The sequence below is a fragment of the Epinephelus moara genome, chromosome 13 (assembly GCF_006386435.1).
Source record: "Epinephelus moara isolate mb chromosome 13, YSFRI_EMoa_1.0, whole genome shotgun sequence".
In the NCBI taxonomy this organism is placed as follows: domain Eukaryota; kingdom Metazoa; phylum Chordata; class Actinopteri; order Perciformes; family Serranidae; genus Epinephelus; species Epinephelus moara.
This window is the reverse complement of record NC_065518.1, coordinates 36,485,962-36,503,533: the sequence shown is the minus strand read 5'-3', so window position 1 is coordinate 36,503,533 and position 17,572 is coordinate 36,485,962. Positions and strand designations below refer to the sequence as shown.

The 17,572-nt window shown below is 41.7% G+C and overlaps 1 long non-coding RNA gene across 1 annotated transcript in view; it reads left to right on the top strand.

Moving 5' to 3' along the window:
- The first annotated feature begins 6 nt into the window (after positions 1-6).
- Positions 7-17,572, top strand: part of LOC126399965 (uncharacterized) — a 25,495-nt gene continuing 7,929 nt past the window's right edge. Inside the window, exons 1-2 of the long non-coding RNA XR_007570939.1 lie at positions 7-1,697; positions 1,814-1,836. This is a non-coding gene — a long non-coding RNA (uncharacterized LOC126399965). The remainder of the gene's footprint in view (positions 1,698-1,813; positions 1,837-17,572) is intronic.

Sequence of the window (17,572 nt, the reverse complement as noted above, 5' to 3'; positions counted from 1 at the left end):
GACAGACAGACAGAGACAGACAGAGATTCCTTGCTTTAAAGTTAAATGACAATCCTGACCTCAAGTGCAGTTTTTAACAAGTTACTGGTGCCATGGACTGTTATATGTACACAAATGATTAAGGGAAAACAAAAATCTTTATTATCAATGTAGGTTTTCTAAGTGTTTTTTATGTACAGTATGCTCCTAAATAGGCATTTCTATCCGTGTTGATTTGTCTTTCAGTCCTAATCACACATTCAATTTCAATGCATTGTTTTACCCTCTTTTTTTGGAAAAGCACCTGGACAAACCTTAGATAAACATGTAAAATGTTTGTTTTTTTTCCCATCTCTCAATTTTGTGCCTCCTTAACTCTTTGATCCTTGGTGTTACCCGCAAATTGATCTGAGTGCTCCATCTCAGTCTCAGTCCCAAGTTAAAAAATGCATCAAGAGGAGCGAGGAGGCATCTGGAAGAGATATAAGCAACAATACACCAGAGTACCCTTTTCAGTACCTGACGTATATGTGTATGCGTGCTAAATAAAAAAAAAAAAAAGTATAACATCCATACATTGTTGTCACATTATGCCAGGTTGTGAATTGCATTCAAAGTAAATCTGCTCAGATGGAGATCATAATTACAGCGGTAGACTTTAACACCAGAATTCCACTGGATGCGTGTCCGTTGCGGAACGACTGCGCTGGTTATCCGCTGCGTGCTCCGCCGTCCGTCAGCACCCACCGGCTGCGTTGCTGTGCAGAGCGGTGCAGCTCCGCCGGACAGCGGGAGTCATGAGGACCCACGAGATCTCGTGATTTCATGCATAATCGCGCGATATAACAAGATGTAGTTTCTAGAAACAGAACCACAAAACCAGAGGAGTCATAGGAAGACATCTCGGTGCACCTCCATGATTAACATCTCCTCGTCCATGGTGCCAATGGGGTGAAATGATGTCTGGAAACCTCTGACCTGTTGACTTCAGGCCTGCCTCCGCCCATTATGACGTTTTCAAAGTGTAGTGCAGGGAAATATGATCCGCCGTGAACACTTTGTATTTTATTTTGAAAATTAACCGGATGTTTTATTTTGTTTCTGTGTACGACTTCCTGCCCCGCACGAGCTGCTCCGTGCTGAATTGCTGCATTGTGCTCCGGCTTCCGGCAAAAATAGAAGTCCTGCGTATCTGTTGCGGAGGGCTCCAGAGCACCGCAGCTGTGACGGAGCTGGAACGCAGCACAGCCGCAGCCGGTGGAAGCACACACATTGACTAGAATTGAAACGTATCGGCTCTGCTGCAGTTCCGGAGCGCAGACGCAACCAACGCACATCTGGTGGAATTTGGGGGTAACAAAGCAGTGGACAGCTGACGCAACTGTGTCCCACGGCATGAATTGATATCACTTTAAAATAATGGCTGGATGGCTAATAACCAAGGATGTCTAATTTTGTAAATACCTCTTGCCTTGACTCATCTCTCCTCGCGTCCCTTCCTCAACTCCTCCTCCTCCACATCTCCCATGGGCAGAACTAAGACATGAGGAGGAGAATGGAGGAGGTACAAATTGAGAAATGGGAGAGGCCAAAAGCATGCAGCAGGTTTTGATAAAGGTTACTTTAATGTTTTTCTAGCATTCACCTTAGTGATGAGGAGAATAAAAGAGTTTATGGAAAATGCAACAATCCCAATGGTCATGGACACAACTACAAAGGTTTGTCACATTCTTTCCTTTACTCCTGTTATGTAAAACATTACAATATGTGAAACACTGTACAGCTGCTTTTTCAATGTCTCCCATTCATTCAATACTCTTATTTCTGTCTACAGTGGAGGTGACAGTGCGCGGAAAGGTGAGTATCTACATGGTTATTAAGAACCTGTACTGATGTATGTTTTTGTGAAGTTTCTATTGTTTACGGACTTTAAACAACAATGCTCACCTGGCTCGCTCTAAATCACTCGACTGTTGCTGACAAAATGGACATAACTAAAAAGAGACTATTCTGTTAAGCCTGGGGGACAGGGCAATCTCCCTTCCTCTTAACCTTGGGAGCTATGGCAACAGAGCCAGTTAGGCACCCTTATGTGGACGGCTGTACTCCCTCTATCACAACTGGTAGACCAAATATTGCGTTCATAATAAAGGTCAATTAACCTCACCTTGAGGCCTCTTTTCGGCCTTCTGCTTACCTGAATGTTACCTTAAGCATAACTGTCACCCATTTCCTTTACTGACCGAGGTAAAGGGCTATAACACAACAAAGTTCCTTCACAGGAAGACACCTTGGAGATGTCACCAGACTGTCACAGGGCTGACACACTCACACCTATGACAATGATAAAGTCACCAATTAACTTAATGATGATGTAGGCACAGACACCTCCAGCTGCCTTTCTGTCAGCTCTGCTAAAACTGTGCTAACAAGTACAGTACAGTAAGCACTGCTACAGGTAACTTACAATGGAGTTACATGACATAATTTGTTAGTCAACAGCAATTTGCATGAAAATAATAAAATAAGAAGAAAAAGAACAAACAAACAGGGGCACGAGTTGGTTGTTAAAGACTATGACAGTACTCTTGTTATATTTCTCGAAAAAGCATCACCTTTGTCCTTTTGCAGTCTTAGACTGAAAGTCATTCGTTCCATACACTGAATGTCATTGATTATGGTAATCCATTTGTTGATAGTGGGGGGTTCCCCACGAAGCCATCGCCGTGTTATGGCCTTTTTACTTGCCGCCATGAAGATTTTTAAAAGATATCTGTCCTTTTTAGGTATTTCTAAGTCCATGTTCCCCAGATAGAAGGATAGACAGGGGAATTCAATGTCATAGGACTTCCCTGATAGTATTGTGGACATTGTCCCAAAAGGGTTTAAGGACAGGGCAACTCCAGAATATATGTGTATGGCCTGCCTCGCAGTGGCCACACTCTCTCCAGCACATGGGTTGTGATCCAGTCCATTTGGATGATTGTTTTGGTGTTATAAAAAATCTAACACAGTTTTTCCAGGAGAAATCTCTCCACTGTTGTGAGGCTGTCGTGGTAATTTGAGTGTTAATGATGTTGGTCCATTCCTCCAGAGTGATGACAATTCCCAGTTCTGTTTCCCATTTTGCCTTTACATAGTTTGTAGTGTGGCCACGTAGTTCAACAATGCATTTATATGATTCACCAATAATCTTTCTGAACAGTTTCGACTTGTAAGCCCTAATGAACATCTGAGTGAGACCCGATACACTAGTTGGCAAAGATCCTTTAATATTTTTGTCGTAATAATGACGGAGTTGGAGGTACCTATAAAAATCCTGTTGACCAAGGTCATATTTTTCTTACATAGTTTTGAAGTCTATAAGTTCCTGGTTGTCTGCTATCAGACAAAGTGCTGTAATACCTTTTCTCGCCCACTGGATAAACCCGATGTCATTTATAGTTGGCTTGAAGCCTGAATCATAGGCTGGTCACCTTAACATTTGGATTTCTTTTTGAATGTTGAGTTGTTTCACTAGGCCAGACCAGATTTCAATAGAAAACTTCACCCACTGACTCTGGATATCACAGTGTTTTGTCGCTAGTGAGTATCCTAGCAAACTCTGGAGAGGCCTATCTAGAAGCGACAGTGGGGACTTTGCCATTCCAAATAAACCGGGATATTGCCTTATCCCATTCTCTAAATTGATTATCAGGAATAAGGATGGGTAAAGACTGAAATAGGTAAAGTAATTTGGGTAAAATATTTGTTTTTATTGTCATTATTCTGTTACCTAAATCCAGGGGCAGAGAGGCCCATCTGTCCAAATCCTCTTTTGTCTTTGTAGTAATATGAGTATAATTTTTAGTGTATAGTTGAGATATGTCTTTAGTTAGTTTCACACCTAAATATTTAATAGTTGTAGAGTCCCAATTAAACTTGTATTTGTTTTTAAGATCTAGTGCTGGGGTAAAATTAAACACCAACGCTTGTGTTTTATCAACATTAAGGGTGTAGTCTGACATTGCTCCATATATCTGTAGCAAATCCATTAGTCTTGGGACCCTTGCCCCTGGATTTTTTAGGCTGATCAAGAGGTCATCTGCGAAAAGGCATATTTTGTACTCTGTGCCTCTAATTGTGATACCTTCTAGGTCTGGGCCTTGTCTAATCGCTTGAGTGAGAGTCTCGATGAATAAGTTAAAGAGCCCTGGGCTAGCCGGGCAGCCTTGATGGCAACCTCTTTGCAAGTACAGTGGTGTGAAAAAGTGTTTGCCCCCTTCCTGATTTCTTACTTTTTTGCATGTTTTCCGCACTTAAATGTTTCAGATCATCAAACAAATTTAAAAATTAGTCAAAGATAACACAAGTAAACACAAAATGCAGTTTTTAAATGAAGGGTTTTATTAATGAGGAAGAAAAAAATCCAAAGCTACATGGCCCTGTGTGAAAAAGTGTTTGCCCCCTAAACCTAATAACTGGTTGGGCCACCCTTAGCAGCAACTACTGCAATCAAGCGTTTGCGATAACTTGCAATGAGTCTTTTACAACGCTGTGGAGGAATTTTGGCCCACTCATCTTTGCAGAATTGTTGTAATTCAGCCACATTGGAGGGTTTTCGAGCATGAACCGCCTTTTTAAGGTCATGCCACAGCATCTCAATAGGATTCAGGTCAGGACTTTGACTAGGCCACTCCAAAGTCTTCATTTTGTTTTTCTTCAGCCATTCAGAGGTGGACTTGCTGGTGTGTTTTGGATCATTGTCCTGCTGTAGAACCCAAGTTCGCTTCAGCTTGAGGTCACGAACAGATGGCCGGACATTCTCCTTCAGGATTTTTTGGTAGACAGCAGAATTCATGCTTCCATTTATCACAGCAAGTCTTCCAGGTCCTGAAGCAGCAAAACAGCCCCAGACCATCACACTGCCACCACCATATTTTACTGTTGGTATGATGTTCTGTTTCTGAAATGCGGTGTTACTTTTACGCCAGATGTAATGGGACACAGACCTTCCAAAAAGTTCAACTTTTGTCTCGTCAGTCCACAGAATATTTTCCCAAAAGTCTTGGGGATCATCAAGATGTTTTCTGGCAAAAATGAGACGAGCCTTAATGTTCTTTTTGCTTAGCAGTGGTTTTCGTCTTGGAACTCTGCCATGCAGGCCATTTTTGCCCAGTCTCTTTCTTATGGTGGAGTCATGAACACTGACCTTAACTGAGGCAAGTGATGCCTGCAGTTCTTTAGATGTTGTTGTGGGGTCTTTTGTCACCTCTTGGATGAGTCGTCGCTGCGCTCTTGGGGTAATTTTGGTCGGCCGGCCACTCCTGGGAAAGTTCACCACTGTTCCGTGTTTTCGCCATTTGTGGATAATGGCTCTCACTGTGGTTCGCTGGAGTCCCAAAGCTTTAGAAATGGCTTTATAACCTTTTCCAGACTGATAGATTTCAATTACTTTTTTTCTCATTTGTTCCTGAATTTCTTTGGATCTCGGCATGATGTCTGTAGCTTTTGAGGATCTTTTGGTCTACTTCACTTTGTCAGGTAGGTCCTATTTAAGTGATTTCTAGATTGGGAACAGGTGTGCAGTAATCAGGCCTGGGTGTGGCTACAGAAATTGAACTCAGGTGTGATCAACCACAGTTATGTTTTAACAGGAGCTGGGGGGCAAACACTTTTTCACACAGGGCCATGTAGCTTTGGATTTTTTTCTTCCTCATTAATAAAACCCTTCATTTAAAAACTGCATTTTGTGTTTACTTGTGTTATCTTTGACTAATGTTTAAATTTGTTTGATGATCTGAAACATTTAAGTGTGGAAAACATGCAAAAAAGTAAGAAATCAGGAAGGGGGCAAACACTTTTTCACACCACTGTATATGGTTTCAGACAGACTTCCGTTAACTTTGATTCTGGCCATGGGGGATGTGTACAATGTTTTAACACTCTTAATAAAGTTCTCATGGAATCCAAATTTCTCCATAACTTTGTAAAGAAATCCCCACCCCACCGAATCAAATGCTTTTTCTGCATCCATACTAAGTCGGATGGCCCTGAGTTTCTCTTTTTTTATGTACTCAATGGTGTGGAGGGTCCTCCTTATGCAGTCCTGAGTCTGTCTACATTGAATGAATCCTGACTGGTCTTCATCTATCAACAGGGGCATCACCTCCTCCAATCTTTTAGTTAAAATGGCTGCATATATTTTGTAGTCCTGGTTCAAAACACTAATAGGCTTATATGCTCCACATTCCTTTAAGTCCTTGCCCTCTTTTGGAATTACTGATATGGTTGCCTCCCTCCAGGATGGGGAAAGGACTCCCTCCCTCAAAGTATAGTTGAAGATCCTATGTAGTATTGGTATTAATTGCTCCCTCATCGACTTACCATTCTCCTGGAAACCCGTCCATCCCTGGAGACTTGCCGGATTTCAAGGAGGCAATCACCCTATCTATTTCTTCAATTGATATTTCTTTTATTAATTTGTCGTTATGCAGCTTCCCTAGGGAGGGCAGGTCCAACTGGCTCAAAAATTCTTCCGTCTTATGGGAGTCAAATGGTGTAGGTTGGGTGTACAAAGACTGATAAAATTTTTCAAATGCATTTTGTATTCCCTCTAATTCATGTGTGATCTTTTTTGAAGCAGGATCCCTAATTTTGTATACTGCATTCTCGGTCTGCTGTTTTCGCAGCCTCCAGGCTAATAACTTAGAGGCTTTAGAACCTGCCTTGTAGTATCTCTGCTTAGTGAATCTAAGCTTTTTCTCCACTTCTTCACAATAAATCTTAGCTATTTCTTGTTTAATTGGTCTCATTTGTAGGAGTAGTTGTGCGTCTTTATTTTTGCTGTGTTGTTGTTCAAGATCTAAAAGCTGTTTTTGTAGATCTAACAGTTTTTGAGTTTTCATCTTTTTAGCAAAAGCAGTTTCTGATATTATTTTCCCTCGCAGAACTGCTTTGGCTGCATCCCACAATATCGTTGGATTCACATTCCCATTGTCGTTAACCTCCAAGTATGTTTGTAGTTCATTCTTCATTTTTAACTTGAACTCAGGGTTATTTAGCATACCTCTATTTATTTTCCATGTTGTAGCTTTAGGTCTACTATCTAAATGTAGTTTTAAGTAAACATCGGAGTGGTCTGATATGTCTCTCGGGCTTATTACGCATTCCTTTATCCTGTGCCTTTCAGAGTTGTGTGTAAATAAGTAATCTATCCTTGAATAGACGTTATGATGGCTTGAATAAAATGTATACTGTCTGTCTAGATAATGAAAATCTCTCCAAGCATCTATCAATCCCAGATCTTGGATTAAGAATCATGTTAAAGTCACCAGCACAGATTGTAACTCCAGTAGATTGGAATGCAAGTAAATCAAATATTTTCTTATAGAATACCCTGTTGCTGCCCGGAGGTGCATACACATTAAGCAAAGTCAGCTCTTTTTGATCCAATTTACCTTTTACCATTATGAACATACACTCCTTGTCTTGGGTCTCTGACAGATGTTCAAAATGAAGTGAATTTGGCATCAAAATAGCCACTCCCCTTTTGCGTCCTGTTTTATAGGACGAATAATAAGTATGTCTAAAACCCATTTTCTTAATTTTTTCATGTTCTTGATTTGTTAAATGGGTTTCTTGCCAGAATATAATTTGTGCCTTTTCTCTTTTTGCCTTTGATATAATTTTACCTCTTTTAATAGGGCTTGTCAAACCATTAACATTAAGAGTGACAACCTTAAATTCCTTATTATGCATGTTTTAACCAAAATACTCTTAGAAACTCACTCGTATTCCCCAGAAACAATGAATAATAACTATAAACAGTGAACATAGAACATCTATAACAATGAAAAAACAGAAATCAGTATAAAAATACTGGGCTTCCATCAAAGAGGTTATCTGTGTACCTCTTGTGTAAGGCAAGGCAAGGCAAGGCAAGTTTATTTGTATAGCACAATTCAACACAAGGTAATTCAAAGTGCTTTACAGAGACATTAAAAGCAACAAGACACAATTTAAAACAATAAAAACAGTCAGTTAAAAAGGGAAATAGAAATTGAGAATGATAGTGATAATAAAATACAGTAACATTAAATAAAACAGGCTCAATACATTGCATCTAAGAGCACTGCATAGAACATTTGTATAGCTGCCTAAGCTATACAGCCAAGGGTCCAGGCCGTGATGGCCTATATCACTCCTCCTTAAGTTTAATTTAAAAAACCGGCTCTGTCAGAGATTTCAGCTAGGATCTCTTATCCCTGGCTCTGAACCATCTTGAATTTTGTTGGTTGGGTCTGTTTTTTAATGAGTGTATAGGACGTCTCCCTTAATAATACACCCAATGCGCGCCCACTATTTGCTCTTGAGTCCTTCACTCAGAGTCTTACCGTCCCGCCAGACACAGGTTCCACACACTGGTCTTATTCAGATCGTAATGAACTCTAAAGATCCATCACAGGACGTCTCCCTTCTAGATCTTAATTCACAGCATGCTCCCCAGTGTCGAGTCACAGCAGTAGCTGACTCAGACTTCCCGATCACCCCCCGCAGGGATGCCGACAGCCCAACCTATGGTTGGGTCTGTTTTTAATGAGTGATTATCACAATAATACACCCAATGCGCGCCCACTATGTGCTCTTGAGTCCCTCACTCAGAGTCTTACCGTCCCGCCGGACACAGGTTCCACACACTGGTCTTATTCAGATTGTAATGAACTCTAAAGATCCATCACAGGACGTCTCCCTTCTTGATCTGAATTCACAGCGTGCGGCCCAGTGTCGAGTCACAGCAGCTGACTCAGACTTCCCGGTCACCCCCCGCAGGGATGACGACAGCCCAACCTCTTAATTCCTTAGACTCTGAAACCTCTCCTCAGAATCAGAATCAGAATCAGAAATACTTTATTGATCCCCGAGGGGAAATTTCAGAATCAGAAATACTTTATTGATCCCCGAGGGGAAATTATTTTTTAAAAAAAACAAAAAAAATAAAGTATTTCTGATTCTGATTCTGATTCCTATTGGAGATTTTTAGCCCGGACTCAGTGCTCAGCCCTGAAATCTCTGACATTTGCAGCCGATTTAACAATAAACCCAAATAGAACAGTCAGGATAAGAAAAGAAGTAGAATAATAAAAGGCATAAATCAGCAGTGTGTAGTTAAAAAGTATGGGCAGTAGAATACAGCAGGTAAGTATTTAATCTAAGAGTACGCTTCAGTAAACAATAGTGTTTTTAGCCCTGATTTAAAGGAGCTGACAGTTTGAGCAGACCTCAGATCTACAGGAAGTTTGTTCCACAGGTGAGGAGCATAATAACTGAATGCTGCCTCACCTTGCTTGGTTCTTGTTCTTGGAACACACAACAAACCTGTTCCAGATGACCTAAGGGGTCTGGATGCTTCGTAGGGAACCAGTAGATCAAGCATGTATTTTGGTCCGAGACCATTTAGGGCTTTGTAGACCAGCAGTAAGATTTTAAAATCTATTCTTTGACTCACAGGAAGCCAGTGTAGCGATTTAATGACCGGTGTAATATGGTCCAGTTTCCTGGTGTTTGTAAGGACTCTGGCGGCAGCGTTCTGAATCAGCTGCAGCTGTCTGATTGATTTTTTGTTAAGGCCTGTAAATAAGCCATTGCAATAATCCAACCTACTAAAAATGAATGCATGAATAAGTTTTTCCATGTCTTGTTTAGACAGAAACCCCTTAATTCTAGCTATATTTTTCAGGTGGTAATAGGCAGATTTAGTAATAAACTTTAAATGGCTGTTGAAGTTCAGGTCTGAGTCAATAATAACACCAAGATTTCTGGCTTGATTTGTAGCTGTCAATGACATAGAGCCAAGGTGGGCGCTGATCTTTGCCCTTTCATTTCTAGGGCCAAAAATTAATACCTCTGTCTTTTCTGGATTTAGCTGGAGAAAATTCTGGCACATCCAGTCATTGATTTGATGAATACAGTTACTCAATGAGAGTAAGGGACTGTAGTCGTGTGATGACACTGAGATATAGAGTTGTGTGTCGTCGGCATACGTATGATAGGAGATGTTGTGATGTTCCATAATCTGGGCTAGGGGTAGCATATAGATGTTGAATAGAAGTGGTCCGAGAATGGACCCTTGAGGAACCCCACATGTGATCGTAGTTCGCTCAGATTCATGGTTACCAATTGACACAAAAAAGTCCCTATCTTGTAAGTAAGATTTGAACCATTGTAGCACAGTGCCGGTGAGTCCCACCCACTTTTCCAATCTGCTAAGTAGTATATTATGATCAACTGTATCAAATGCAGCACTGAGATCTAGTAATACCAGGACAGAGGATTTGCATGCATCATTATTCTGATGAATATCATTTAAGACTTTGATAAGTACAGTCTCAGTGCTGTGATGTGGCCGAAATCCAGACTGAAATGTGTTAAAAAGATTGTTTTGCATCATAAAAGTATGGATTTGCTGAAAGACAACCCTTTCAATGATTTTCCCCAAAAATGGCAGATTTGATATTGGCCTATAGTTACTAATTGTTGTGGCGTCCAGATTTGATTTTTTTAGGAGAGGTTTTATTACTGCAGTTTTCAAGGCCTGGGGAAACTGGCCTGCTTTAAGAGAAGTATTTATTATCTGCAGTACATCTGGAGCTATGCAGTTAAAAATGGTTTTAAAAAAGTTTGAAGGCAGAATATCAAGGCAGCATGTTGTGGGCTTTAATTTTGAAACCGTTTCTGTTAGAGTTGTGTAATCTAGGAGGCTAAAATGTCCTAGATTAACCGGAGGACAGGAAGGCACAAGTGTTATCATTCCTGAGCTGGAGCTGCACACTGCCTGTCTTATCTGTAATATTTTGTTTGTGAAGAAGGCTGCAAAGTCATTACATGACTTGTTAGACAGTAGTTCAGGAGGGAGTGATGCTGTGGGGTTGGTCAGTCTGTCCACTACAGAAAAAAGTGTGCGGGCATTATTACTGTTTCTATTGATAATCTCTGAAAAATATGATTGCCTTGCATTCTTCAGTTCCTGGTTATAGTTGTGAAGACTCTCTTTATAAATGTCGTAATATACCTGGAGTTTGTTTTTTCGCCACCTGCGTTCAGCTTGTCTACATACTCTTTTGTATTCTTTAACCAGTGTGGCGTTTCTCCAGGGTGCCTTTTTCCTACCTGACATAACTTTGGTCTTAATTGGGGCGATAGAATCAATAACAGTCATAACATTGGAACTAAAACTGCTTACAAGGTCATCAACTAGAGCTGAGGGCAGGGTTTGTGATGGTGTAAAACCCAGGGTGAATAATGCACAGGTGTTATCATTTATATAACGCTTTCTGATCACCTCTGCTTCACTTTTCATAGGATTAGCAAGGGTGGTCATTTTGAATGAAACACAGTAATGGTCAGATAAAGCGACATCGTTCACCACAACCTCAGAGATATTAAGACCTTTGGAAATAATTAGATCTAATATGTGTCCTCTGTTATGTGTTGGTTCTGTGACATGCTGAGAAAGCCCAAAGTTATCCAGAATATTTAACAGTTCCTTAGCACACCCATCTGTAAGATTATCAACATGAATGTTAAAATCTCCCACTAAAACAACACAGTCAAAATCCATGCACACAATAGACAGCAATTTGGCAAACTCATCAAAAAACCTTGCATCATATTTGGGGGGTCTGTAGATGGTCACTAAAATTGCTCGACAGGGGGATTTTAACTGAGTGGCAACATATTCAAAGGAGTCAAATTGACCATAAAACATTTGCTTACACTGGAAGCTGTCCTTGAACAGAGTGGCAACTCCGCCTCCTCTCTTATGTATTCTTGCTTCACTAAAGAAACTAAAATTTGGAGGGGCTGTCTCAATTAAAACTGCTGCACTATTTTCCTGACCTAGCCAAGTTTCAGTTAAAAACATAAAATCAAGTTTGTGCTTGTTAATAAAATCATTGATTAAGAAGGATTTGCCAGCCAGAGACCTGATATTTAGAAGTGCTAGTTGTGAAACGTTATCTGGCATAAGTTTAGAGACAGACTGTGTTTGACATGAGATACATATCAGATTTGATGGGTTGACTGTCCTTGATTTTCTGCAGTTGTTTTTATTTTCGCCATGCCGCCGGCTGAGTGAAATTGCCGGCATAAGGGGGAAAGCGGCATGGTGACTGTCCTATCTCTTCTTTTCTTGACATTCTTGCTGGGACAGAGACAATCTCTGCAGGTTTCTTGTAATGTGAGGACAGAGTCACAGACCATTACGTCGTCATCATCATGGGAGGCGGTTGTTGTGAATGAAATAATGTTCTGATATGATGACTCCATGGTGTGACGTATGTTGCAGCCAAGATGTCTGGAGCCAAGGTTGTTTGGGTGAATCCCGTCTGGCATGAAGCGGCTTTTTATGTTCCAAAAAATATTAAAATTGTCAATAAATCCAACCTGTTGCTCGAGGCAGGCTGATGACAGCCAGATGCTTAAGCCAAGGAGTCTGCTGAAGGACTCGCAACCTCTGCCGAGTGTTGGGATAGGTCCAGAGATGAAAGACACTCCTGAGTGAAGTTTTTTAAGTGTTTCCAATAAAAACAAAAAGTCTTTTTTTATTCGTGAGGATGTCAAATGAGCCAGCATGAATAACAATCTTCTTAATATGTGGCCCTGTAGACATGATGTCTGGTAGCATAGCTGCCACCTCTCTGACTGATGTGTTATTCAGTTAGATTTTCAGTCCTGGCCATTTCCACCTGCCTCGTTATAAAATCCCCAATCAGAATAGTGTCTATCCTCTTAGCTTTGTTTTTGGCAGAATGCTCTCTGGCTCTCGGCCTGGCACTGGCTTGTGACCCGTGTCTCACCTTTATGAGTTAAGCGACTCTGTTTCCTCTGTTGCCGCTCTGTTTCCGTGGTGTGTGCGGGGGGGGACACAGAGCTGTCCGCGCGGGGAGCCTGCCAGCTGTCAGCCGGGAGGGGAGCTGCCGGCAGAGGATGACTCCCGGACTGGGGAGGCGTGGGACAGGCTGCATCATCCTTGAGCTCATCGGAGTCCGGCGCTTCGACCCGCGATGACAGAGGCTCAAATCTTGACAGAGGCTCAAATCTGTTGGAAAGGCTGAGGTGGGATGAGAGACCGACGCCGAGCGAGGTCCTGTTTTTTGCTCCGTAACACCACCTCTGACCATTGCGGCTTACGACAGGGCGTTGAACTGCTGGGCTGCGGAGAAGAGGAGGTAGGATCCCAGGGTACTGTGTCCTGAAGAGCAGCTTTTAACGAGGAGATCTGTAGAGACTGCTCGTGAGCCACGTCCAGGGTGTTTGTCAGCAGCTCAGATTGGGACTTGAGTTCCGCTGACAGCCTTCGGATGTCTTCCTTGAGGTTGGCAATGATCCTGTTTTTCTTAACGAGTTGCTGGTTTTCATCGGGAGGGCTGGATGTAGCCATTAGCTTAGCAAACCAAGCTAAGTTGCTACAGGTTGCTTCACAAGTCGGCTCCACTCAAACTTCAAACGAGGAACTCTCTCTTCCTCTTCCACTATAAAGTCATTTATAGTGACAGTATCTACCTTCACAACGTGTGCCGTCCAGTTTTAATTTAAAACTGTTAACAATCTTTCATCAGAAGGGTTTCCACTGCTGAGCCTCAGAGGTCTCTCTGAGTGTAGGGGGATATTCCAACTACCAGGTGGGGGCCCCCCTCCATTTGTTGTGTGGGTGGCTGTCCACCTACAGACTACCTTGTCCATCAAAAATAAATAAAAACCTTGGCCTGAGAATAACAGATATAGGAGTTAAAAAAGTAAACTCAACAAGCTGGCAGAGAGCTCAATCTCAGCTCACAGTTTGGACAGGAGATAAAATTAAGATAAAAGAGAAATGTACCTCTTTAGTAAATGTGGCCTACCGGCACTGCCCTGTTTCAAATTTTAAAGATGTAGGAAAAACTCTGGGGTAGTCAGATGAATGAATGAATGAATGAATGAATTAACATCACTCTGCGTCCGTTTCAGCCTGTTGTTGGAAACCACGAAGCTTGTCCCAAATACTTTGCTGGTATTCCTCACTGTCACCGCGGCGGGTGCTTTTCACCGCTTCCCAGCGGGAGCTCAGCCGCGCTGCTTCTCCAGGTCGGTTCCCAGGTTGCGGTGGTATTGGAAAGCCTTTTGCTCATAGGTCCTCCGCTGCTTGATCTGCATTTTCGTATGTGAGTGTTCCCGAGTCCAGGAAAACAAGCATTTTCGTCATCGGTGTGTGGAAACGAATTCCCTTTTCTCTCAGTGTTTTCTTAATTGGCAGATATTTTCTCCTCTTTTCCATCACACCTGCTGTGTAGTCGTGATCGAAAAACACCCTTTTGCCATCCACGGTGATGTTTTCTTTCCATGCTGCACTGAGAATCTTCTCTTTAGTTATGTACCTTGCAAGCCTCACAACCGTCGATCTTGGGGGAGCAGTCTCCGGGGGTTTGGGCCCCAGCGCTCTGTGTGCGCGTTCAATACCAAAGTCAGTCAGACCAGTGCTCGCCCCCAGTTCAGTTTTTATGAGGTTCTCCACAAAATTAATCATTGAGGTTCCTTCAGCTCCTTCCCTGATGCCATAGATCCGGATGTTGTTATGGCGCGAGTGGCCTTCAAGTTCGGTGAGCTTTGATTTCAGTGCGAGTTGCGTTTTTTGCATGCGGGTTAAAATCTCTCTCGCCTCCACACCAAAAGTTTCCACCTCTCCGATGCGCTCTTCGGCTTCATCCAGTCTTTGTGACGTCGCTGCTATTTGCCCCGCAGTAGCCTCCATCTTCTGATTAATGTCCGCTCTCATTTTGCCAAGCTGTTTTTTGATATCTTCTTGGAAGTTGTACCGGAAATCTGATCTGCTGAGAAATGCTGTTTTCCAACTCGACATTGCCTTAGCCATGGATTCTTTTATGGTGTTACGAATGGAGGTTAAGGAGACCGTTTCTCCTAACTCAGCCTCCTCGCCACAGCCTGCACTCTCTGTGTCCATGCTAGGGTCGTCCTTCAAAAATTCTCCTTTTTTGCAGCTTCTCACTGATTTACTTCGGCCCCTTTCTTTCCCCCCTTGCATTATTATATGCTAAAAGCGCTTTCCGGGTTTAGTCGCCTAGTTTGTAGGGGGTTTAAGGTAGTTGAGTCGGGAGCTGAGGTTTCACACCGCCATCTTCACTCTAGGGCTGTGAAAAAAATTTTGAAGTTTTTTTATAAGTTCGAACCTAAATTTGATAATTCGAATATCATTAATAATTAATTAATACTGTAACGTCCCTCAATAACCACATGCCGAGACGTTAGCCGGTTTAGAGGGCGATTTATTTCTGATTGTAACACAGGCTACTGTGGGCCATAGCCACGCCAAAACAACTAAAGCCTAACAGAAAAGTTAACTATGCACACGAGTGCCGCCGTCTTGTCTTCAGAGGAGAGAAACACACACCTACCCGCTTGCTGCAGCGTCTCACTCATGAGACGCGTTCACAGACACTCAGGAAAACCAGCACTTTAACTATTTCACTAACACTTAGAAATATCAGTACTTCAACTTAACAGTACAGAATCTGGGCTAAATCTCTCTTATTTATAACACACATAACAGTAATGTGGCCCAGTTCGTTACAATACTATTAATAATGTTGTATATCACTGCGAATCCTGTTCGGGCGGAGATGGCTCGCGCACAAGCCGGGCCAGAGAGGGACGGAGAGATGGAGGGAGAGGCGCCGACAAAGGAGCCCGCTGCACCAACACCACCCACTGCGCTGTCCGCGATGTGTGACCTGTTCGGGGAGACATACAGGGAGAGTGCTGCACCTGCTGCCTCCCTGCCTGCCCTTTTTGAAGAAGAGATGAAACGTTACCAGAATGAGACACCACTACGAGCCGACCAGGATCCACTCTTGTGGTGGAAACCTACAGGCGCACTGAAGTATCCAAACATTGCTCAGATAGCGAGGCAGAAGTTGGTCATACCTGGCACTTCAGTGAGGTCAGAACGGATGTTTTCATCCAAGAGTCACGTTCGTATTGCGCCAGCAATAAGCATCTTAAATAAAAAATAATAATAATAAATATAAATGAATAATAATAATGATGATAATAATAATAATAATAAATCTGAATATTATTCTAACTCTACTAAATTAATTTGAAAATATTCGAACTCAATTTCTTGGTGCTTTTGACAGCCCTACTTCACTCTCGCGCTACCGGAAGTCCTACATTTAGGCTCTTATGTCTGTTTTGCGAGCCTTGGCGGTGATTTTTTTGGTTAGTGTTGGACAGTGGTTGCATGTGGATACAGGGCATCATCGGGATGAGGGAATCAACTCACTGGACTAAACTCTCCTCCTGACTAGCTAGTCAGTCAATCAATCAATCAATCAATCAATCAATCAATCAATTTTATTTATAAATATAACAAATCACAATTTGCNCTTGACTAAACTCTCCTCCTGACTAGCTAGTCAGTCAATCAATCAATCAATCAATCAATCAATCAATCAATTTTATTTATAAATATAACAAATCACAATTTGCCTCACAAATTGTATAATAATAATAATAACTTCAGTTTTGTCTGAATTTAACATAAGGAAATTGGTGCTCATCCAGGTTTTTATGTCTTTAAGGCAGTTATGAAGTTTAGTTAATTTATTAGTTTCTTCTGGCTTCATTGATAAATACAATTGTGTATCATCCGCATAACAATGGAAATTTACAGTGTGAGTGATAAAGATAAAGATATATTGATCATGTCTAATAAGTGAGTTTTAACTAAAGGTAAGACCTCCTTAAGTTGCCTAGTTGGAATGGGGTCTAAGAGACACGTTGATGATTTAGATGAAGAAATCACTGCGGTCAATTGAAATCGGGGGATAAGTAATCAAAATATATATTTGGTCTTACAGCTGTGTTTGAGGGCAGACAGGTACTAACTGAGGACAGGAGGTCGTGAATTTTGTCATTAAAAAAGCTCATAAAATCCTTACTGCTAAGGGCTAAAGGAATACAAGGCTCAATAGAGCTGTGACTCTCAGCTACAGTGCTGAAAAGAAACCTGGGGTTGTTCTTAATAATAGTAGTAATACTTAATAATAGTAATAATAGTAGTAATAGTAATAGTTTGCTCTGGCATTGCGGAGGCCCCTCTCCTACGTTTTGAGACTGTCTGCCCAGACTAAACGAGATTCTTCCAGTTTGGTTAATCGTCAATTCCTTTCAAATTTTCGCGATATTTGTTTTAACTTGCGGGTTTGAGAGTTATACCAAGGAGCGAACTTTCTTTGCTTTGTTAACTTCTTTTTAAGAGGTGCTACGGAGTCGAGTGTAGTTCGCAGCGAGCCTACGGCGCTATCGACAAGATGATCAATTCGGGAGAGTTTAAAGTCGGTACGGGAAACCTCTGTTACTGAAGAACATGGTATTAAATTTAACGACCAAGGAATGATTTCCTTAAATTTTGCAACAGCAGTATCTGATAAACATCTAGTATAGTAACTGTTGCTGAGTGGCATGTAATCGGGTAAAAATAAATCAAAAGTAATCAAATAATGATCTGATAGCGAGGGATTCTGTGGAAAGGCTGTTAGGTTATCAATTTCAATTC